Source organism: Mus pahari, chromosome 3 (assembly GCF_900095145.1).
Source record: "Mus pahari chromosome 3, PAHARI_EIJ_v1.1, whole genome shotgun sequence".
Taxonomy (NCBI): domain Eukaryota; kingdom Metazoa; phylum Chordata; class Mammalia; order Rodentia; family Muridae; genus Mus; species Mus pahari.
Genome location: NC_034592.1, coordinates 73,693,308 through 73,702,633, shown reverse-complemented (window position 1 = coordinate 73,702,633; position 9,326 = coordinate 73,693,308).

The following is a 9,326-nucleotide window of genomic DNA, read 5'->3' as shown; positions in this document are numbered from 1 at the left end:
TGTGTGTGTGTGTGTGTGTGTGTGTGTGTGTGTGTTATACTTACGTAGCCTCTTATTCCTATGTTGTGTTGTACTCCTGACTACATCCTATTTGACTCATTCTGTTAAATCTTTCTCTGACTTCTCATTTTGTCTGCCCTGTATAGAAAATATTTGAGTCCCCATGGATGTAGCACCTGTCAATAAAAATCTGATACTCTATGGCTTAGGTGGTGAATAGGAGGTGGAAATTGTGGGAGACAGGATTCTGAAACAGTGCCTACTGTGGGAGATTCAACTGGGATGATGCATGATACCTGAGCACATGTAACTAGCCAGGTGGCAGATTGTAGATGAGAGTAAATGGGTTATTTTGACTTATAATCTAGTCAGAGAAGAATCTAGCTATATGGCCAAGACATTTGTAAATATATTTTTAATCTGAATCTTATTTCTAGGAGCATAGAGTTGGGATGTAGAACCATATCTAACATTTACAATTGGCAGCCCATGTTGGATTCCAATTGTAGATTAAAGTTATCATTTTCTGTATATATTTATTAATGCTGGATATTAATATGGCAGTGATTATTCCTTAACCACATAAAGACATTTTAATTTTTCAAAGTCTTAGGCTTTAGATGAGCAGGTTTTCAAATATCCCATTTAAGTTGAGAATATCATCTAGCCCCATCCAGGCATGTGGCTAGCTATAACTTCCAGGCCACTGATCATGTCCATATTTTTCAATGTTTCCTGGTGAAAGTTCTTCCTTCTCCCCAGAGTTCCTATTTCCCTTCCAGGAAGTTCCACCTTCCACTTCCTGCCCAGATAACCGGCCATCAGATTTTTATTAAAGGTAATCAGATAATTACTTATGTAGGTGAGGAAGGAAACAGACATAAAATTACATGTTGTACCTCTACTTTTTTTTTTTTTTTCAGTCAGGATGACTTTACTTAAGCCTGAACTTTATCAGCACATAGAGACTGGAAAACAAATGTAAAAGCTAGCTTTCCCAATTTTCATGTGATCTATCCCCCAAAGGAAGACTATGTCCAAAATCATCAGGAAGCAATTATGAAAGAACTTTTTCCAATTCCAAAGAAGAGGGTTAGAGTAATTTTGGTCATCAACAAATGTTAGATGTTTGTTGTTTTTTTAAAAAGGAAGAGTTACAAGTAGTTTTAGTCTTAAATAGGGAGAAAATAAAATAGGAAGCTTAGACATGGGAATTTCTTTCTTTCCTTTTCTATTTCCTTCTTTCTTTCTTAGGTAGAAGAAGGGGCTTTGAAAGAAAAAGGTATTTACAGAAATATTACAAGAATATTAGACAGTGTGGGGTAGATCATTGCATCTACTCTTAACCAAACCAAACCAAACAAAAAAACAACAAAAAAACCAAAACAAAAAATAAAACAAATAAAAACAAAAACAAACCATTTTATCCTCAGATCTTACATTGGCATTTTTTATTTCAATGTAAATTTGAGGTTATATTTTGTTATATTGTTTCAAATTTTTGTTTATTTATACATAAATAAAGTTATTTTGGATATATTGTTATAGGTTATATATTAATACAGATTTATGGTTATTCTTGATACACATAATGGATCTACATTTTCAACATATATTTGAGGTATTGTACTTAAACAATTCTCTTTGTTATTATTTTTTTAATTAACATTTCAGCCCTTGTCACTCTTCTGATCCCTGCCTCACAATTCCTGACCCAATTCTCCTTCCATCTCATCTCCTGGAGAGTGCTCCCCCTCTCCCCACCCGCAGTATCCCCCTTCCCTGTGGCCTCAAATCTCTTAAGGATAAGGCATATCTTCTCCCACTGATGCCAGACCAGACAGTCCTTCGATATATATATGTCAGGGTCCTTGGGCCAATGCTACTGACTAAACTGTATTGGGTCTCCTATATGTAGGGAATGGGTTTATGGTTGCAGGTGAGCAATGGTCAGTGAGAATTGACAGACAGATGTGGTATGGTACAGCATCTTTTGTGTATATACCCAAAAGTAGTACAGCTGGGTATTCAGGTAGAGCTATTCCCAATTTTCTGAGTAACCTCCAGACAAATTTCCAGTGTGGTGGTACCAATTTGAAATTCCACCAGCACTGAAGGAGTGCTCCACTTTCTCTGTATCCTTGCCAGCATGTGCTGACACATATGTAGGAGGGCAGTTTCTTGTCTGGCCTTAGTGGGAGAGGATGTGCCTAATTATTTAGAGACTTGATGACCCAGGAAAGAGGTATGTGGAAGTGTGTGCAAGGTGAATGTATGAGGGTGTGGGATGGCAGTGGGGGGTTTGGAGGGTGAGAGAGCACCCTCTCTGAGGCAAAGGTATGGGGTAAAGAACACTTGGAGGAGGAGCAGTAATGGGGAAAATATTTTGAATATAAATAAATAAAACAAGTAAAAAAAAAAGATTTGTTTTTCTCTTCATTTTATTTAAATTACAACATTGAAGATCTGTCTATCCTAAGGAGAAATAGATTTGGGGTAACCACTTAATGAAAAACTAGGAGGTATTTCTTCGCAGGCCTTTATATAAGACCATCACTAATTCATAACAATTATTTTTTGCAAATTTAAGTAACATATTTTATTTTTCTGTGTATTTATGAAGACTTTTATGATTCATGAGGAAATTTAGGCAAAAAACAAAAAACAAAAAACAAAAAACAAAAAAACAAGGAATTCTAAATCTACCCAGCAATGACAAGACTGATATCAACTCCAAGAATAAAAATAACATCAAACATAGATGCCAGAGAACCAGCACAAAACCATATGCATTAACCCCCAAGACAATATGTCTCTTCCAGAACCTAGGAACCCAACTACCCAACTATAGTAGGGTCTGAGATGTACAATATTGCTAAAATACAAGAAAAGTACTATAAAGCTATTATGACCATGTTCCTAAAGAGGTTCTTAAGGACAATATCAATAAATCCATTAAAGAAATCTGTGAAACCTCAAATGAGCAGTGGAATAAAATGATGAAAAATGATCAAAACATGAAAGTAGAAATTGAATCATAATTAAAACCTTAAAGTGAGAAAAAACTAGAAATGAAAAATTTACTTAATCAAACAAATACCTCAGAGGTAAGGTAACAGAAACAGAGAAAGGAGAAGAAACCCAACTCAAAGGTCAGAAAATGTATTCAGCAAAATTATAGAAGAGTTCCCTAATCTAAAGAAGAGATGCTTACCAATATACAAGAAGCATACAGAACACAAACTAGACTGGGCTAGAAAAGAACCAACCCTCTTCCTGTGGTACACAATAGTCAAATACTATATGTACAGAGCAAGAAAAGAATTTTAAAAGCTGTAAAGGGAAAAGGTCAAATAACATACAAAAGATAGCTTATTAAAATTACACTCTTCTTCTCAATGGAAACTCTAAAAGTGAGAAGCACCTGAATGTGTTCCACAGACTCCAAGGGACCACAGATGCTAGCTCAACTCTACAAAGGACTTGAAATCACAGTATACAGATAAAAAATATTGCATGATAAAACTAAATTTAAACAGCATATATCTATAAATTGAGGTATAAACACCATATAATGCATTAGAAAGAAAATTTTAACTTGAATGGTTAATCCAACCAATGAAACACAAAGAATAAATAATCTATGAACTCCAAATCTAAAGGAGGTGGTTGAAAGCCACCTATCAAGCTGTGCATGGTGGCATATGACTTTAATCCCAGCACTTGGGAGGCAGAGGCAGGCTGATTTCTGAATTTGAGGCCAGCCTGGTCTACAGAGTGAGTTCCAGGACAGCCAGGACTACAAGAAAAACAAAACAACAACAAAGATCAAAGCATATTGATAGCTCTCAACATCAATAGTTTCAATTCTAAAAACAAACAAATAAAGAAAAACCAAACCCAAGAAACCAAACCAAAACAACATCAACATAAAACAACTAAAAGAACAACTCTAGAAGAAAGGGTGTGAAAACAGGGTTGATCCATCTGTAGCATGTAAGGAACACATTTTAACAAGGATAGATATCATTTTGGGGGTAAAAGGATGGCAAAAGAAAGTAGACACAAGAAAGAAGCTGTTGTATCCATTTTAATATATGAAAAAATAGACTTCTACAAAAAACTAATCAAAGAGATAGGAAAGAATACTGTATACTTATGAAAGGGAAAATTCACCTTGTACTTACACACCAAGAACAAGGACAACTAATTGCATAAAAGAAACACGACTACTTTTTAAATTACAGAATCACTGTCACACGGTGAAGTTGGATGATTTAAATACCCCATTCCCCTCAATTTTCAAGTCATGTAGACAAACTCTAGACATAGAAATGATAGAGCATTTTGGTGTCATAAACCATTGGGACCTAACATATTTACAAAACATTTTACCCAAACACAAAAGAACATACCATATCAGAAACAACAGAAATCTTACAAACTCATCCAAGTGAGCAACACTACCAAATGAAAAAAAAAAAATGGGTTGACTGAAATTAGAAAAAAAAAAGAAAGATCTTTTAGAATAGAATAAAAATAATTATACAGCATACCCAGAATTATGAAACTCAATGAAGTAGTTGTAAGAGAAAATAATTCTAAGTAGCTCATAGCACACAATGCTTATATTAAAAAATACAAAGATCTCATATAATAAACTTAATGATAAACTTGAAAGTTCTAGGAAAAAATCAAACAAACAAACAAACCCAAAGAATATCCAAGTGGAGTAGATTGCAAGAAATAAACTCAGGGCTGAAAACAATTAAATGGAGACAAACAGTAAGCAAGACAAAATAAATAAATAAATAAATAAATAAATAAATAAATAAATAAAGAGATTGGGATTTTTGTTGTTGTTGTTGTTGTTGTTGTTGTTCTTCTTCTTCTTCTTCTTCTTCTTCTTCTTCTTCTTCTTCTTCTTCTTCTTCTTGCTTTGTATGAGTTTTGTTTATTTTTGTTTGTTTGTTTGTTTGTTTAATAAAGGCAATAAGATTGTAAATGCTCAGCGAAATTGACTAAAAGATAAAGAATGAAGACTAAAAGTAATAAAATTAGAAGTGATAGGGGAGAAAAAACAATAAACACCAAGGAAATCCAGAGAACCATTAAAACATTCTTTAAAAACCTATACTCTAACAAGTTGTACAGGTTAAAAGAAAAGGATAAATTTCTTCATATGTATAACCTACTACAGTTAACTAAAGACCAGGCAAGTAATTTAAACAGACCCATAACCCCTAGGGAAATAAATGCAGGGTGTTTCTTACTTTCGTTTTGTTTTTTGTTTTTTTTTTTAAGATATTTTCTTTATTTTCTTTTCTAATGCTATCCCGAAAGTTCCCTATACTCTCCCCGAGCCCTGCTCACCTATCCACCCACGCCCAATTCTTGGCCCTGTCATTCCCCTGTACTGGGGCATATAAAGTTTGAAAGACCTAGGGGCCTCTCTTCCCAATGGTGGCTGATTAAGCCATCTTCTGCTACATATGCAGCTAGAGACACAAGCTCTGGGGGTACTGGTTAGTTCATATTGTTGTTCCAACATTAGGGTTGCAGAGCCCTTCAGCTTCTTTCAGCTACTTTCTCTAGCTCCTCCATTGGGGGCCCTGTGTTCCATCCAATAGATGACTGTGAGCATCCACTTCTGTATTTGACATGCACAGGCATGGCCTCACAATAGACAACTATATCAGGGTCCTTTCAGCAAATCTTGCTGGCATATGCAATAGTGTCAGGGTTTGGTGGATGATTATGGGATGGATCCCTGGGTGGGGTAGTCTTTGGATGATCCATCCTTTTGACTTAGCTCCAAACTTTGTTTCTGTAACTCCTTCCTTGGGTATTTTGTTCCCTATGCTAAGGAGTAGTGAAGTATCCACACCTCGGACTTCCTTCTTGATTTTCTTGTGTTTTGTAAATTGTATCTTGGGTATTCTAAGTTTCTTGGCTAATATCCACTTATCACTGAGTGCATATCAAGTGAGTTCTTTTGTGATTGGGTTACCTCACCAAAAGGATGATATCCTCCAGATACATCCATTTGCCCAAGAATTTCATAAATTGATAGTTTTCAATTACAGAGTAGTACTCCATTGTGTAAATTTACCACATTTTCTGTATCCATTCCTCTGTTGAGGGACATCTGGGTTCTTTCCAGCTTCTGGCTATTATAAATAAGGCTACTATGAACATAATAGAGGATGTGTACTTATTACCAGTTGGGACATCTTCTGGGTATATACCCAGGAAAGGTATTGCTGGATCTTCTGGTAGAACAATGACCAATATTCTGAGGAACCGCCAGACTGACTTCCAGAGTGGTTGTACAAGCTTGCAGTCCCACCAGCAATGGAGGAGTGTTCTTCCTTCTCTACTTCGCCAGCATCTGCGGTCACCTGAAATTTTGATCTTAGCCATTCTGACTGGTTTGAGGTGGAATCTCAGGGTTGTTTTGATTTGCATTTCCCTGATGATTACGGATGTTGGTCATTTTTTAAGTGCTTCTCAGTCCTTTGGTCTCCCCTTTGGGGAGTCCTTCTCTCCCCAGTTGAGAATTCTTTGTTTAGCTATGTACCCCATTTTTTACTGGGGTTATTTGTATTCCTGGATTCCAGCTTCTTGAGCTCTTTGTATATATTGGATATTAGTCCCCTATCAGATTTAGGATTGGTAAAAACTCTTTCCTAATCAGCTGGTGTCCTTTTTGTCTTATTGACAATGTCATTTGCCTTACAGAAGCTATGTAATTTTATTAGGTCCCTTTTGTCAATTCTTGATTTTACAGCACAAGCCATTGCTGTTCTGTTTAGGAATTTTTCCCCTGTCCCCATATCTTTGAAGCTTTTCCCCACTTTTTCCTCTATAAATTTCAGTGTCTCTGGTTTTATGTGGAGTTCTTGGATCCACTTAGATTTTAGCTTTGTACAAGGAGATAAGAATAGATCAATTCTCATTCTTCTACATGATAACCACCAGTTGTGCCAGCACCATTGGTTGAAAATGCTGTCTTTTTCCCACTGGATGGTTTAACTTCCTTGTCAAAGATCAAGTGACCATTGGTATATGGATTCTTTTCTGGGTCTTCAATTCTATTCTACTAATGTACCTGTGTGTTGCTGTACCAGTACCATGAAAGTTTTATCACAATTGTTCTGTAGTACAGCTTGAGGTCAGGCATGGTGATTCCACCAGAGGTTCTTTTATTGTTTTTGCTATCCTAGGTTTTTTATTATTCCAGATGAATTTGCAAATTTCCCTTTCTAACGCAATGAAGAATTGAGTTAGAATTTTGATGGGGATTGCATTGAATCTGTAGATTGCTTTCAGCAGGATTGCCAGTTTTTACTATCTTAATCCTGCCAATCCATGATCATGGGAGATCTTTCCACTTTCTGAGATCTTCAATTTCTTTTTTCAGAGAAAGGCCACTGATTTGTTTGAGTTTATTTTATATCCAGCTACTGCACTGAAGCTGTTTATCTGGTTTAGGAGTTCTCTGGTGGAATTTTTAGTGTCACTTATATATACTATCATATTGTCTGCAAATAGTGATATTTTGACTTCTTCCTTTCCAATTTGCATCCCCTTGATATCCTTTAGTCGTCTAATTGCTCTGGCTAGGACTTCCCTTGAATGGGTAGGGAGAAAGTGGGGAGCCTGTTCCCTGCCATCTTTTTATGTATGCATTTTTTTGTTGTTGTTTTGTTTGGTTTAGTGTCAATGTAACTTGGTGGATGTGTTCTCCTGGCTTTTTTGGTTTTTCTTCTGTATAAAAAAGTCTGGTGTTCATTTGGACAATACTTTTAGATTCCTGTGTCCTGTCTGTTTGTCACCCCATCTCGCTGACTCCATGTCCACCTGCAGGAACCTCTGATTCCCATAGAATGAGGGGAGCCTACTAGGCCGGGATGTGGTAGAATGGTGCCAGAACATGGATCCCCAGACAGGTAAGACTTCATTTCTTCTTCTTGTTTACTTCTCAGGCATGGATAGGATCTCATTATGGTACTGCAGACCGACTGATAAAGGCTAATCAGTTTAAGGACTAGAAAGTTTTTTGTTCCCCACCCCCACAATGGGGCAATGAGAATAAAAAAGGAAATGATTGTTTCTGTTGGTCTTTAAGCACATGCTGTCTGGCTGAGGCCTAAAGGTCTGGGATAAATCCTTAAAACAATTGGCTTGGGAAAACAAGAGTACCTTGTGCCAAGACCTGATCAGACCAATCCGTAAGAGTGCTTTACATAGGAAGGAAATACACGCATTCACTGAAGATTCATTTAAACAAGAATAAGTCTAGATTTTATTATTTTATTTTATTTTATTTTATTTTATGCTCCTCATATCATCTCTCCTCTGTCTNTTTGATGAGTCTGAATCTGTACCTGCTTAAACGTTGTTTTGCACTTCTCTGTGGATCTCTGTGTGTCTGTCCTATAACTGTGTGGGAATATTGGGTATCTCTGTGTATGTGATTGTGAGTATATCTCAGTGTGTATACCAAAAAAAAAAAAAAAAAAAAAAAAAAAAAAAAAAAAAAAGGCTTCACTATGTATTGAATAGTACCGAAAGTATCACATGAGGGAAGAAATGACATAAGATATAGAAATCTTATCAAAAATTCACAAGGGGTTAAAAGAATGGCTAAAACTGATCCCACCTGATCCAGTTAAAAAAGCAGTATTAGCAACCAATGTTTATAAATAATTTTTTTTCAACCATTAGGGCATGTTTTAGGAAAATGCTTTCAACTTCTGTATTTGCAGCTTTCAGCAAGTGAAACATATAGATTATATGGGTCAGAGGCATAAAATTATTCGTAATATAAATTTCAGCTACATATTAGGTTAGGTTTTAAGAGATGATCACATGGAAAATCCAAGGCAAGCAATGTTGCTTAAATTGGTTAAGGTGGGTTAGACAATCAGGCTGAGTACAAATGGAAGGCTTATTTCTCAAGCTGTATCATTAACAAAGAGTATGAGGTCCAGCATAGTTCTTTTATTTTAAATAGAAGATATATGTTGCAACGGTGGAGTCAGATATTAAGGTTAGTAAGGTTCACACTGTTCAAAATAAATATTTTATTTTGGTTTGATTTTATGTGACCAGAGACTTGGGAAGTAAAGGATTGAGATGATACAAATTTGACATTTGATATACTGAGGATAAGTCAATAACCTAAGTAGGGTCATCCTTATATCCTTACCTGGTTATTAAACTTGGAAAATGCCCATGGTGCAAGTTTCCTGTTGGAGTAGAATTAGTGTAGAAGAAAGATCTTGGCTGGCTTTGTGGTCAGTAATATTTCTACATGTAAG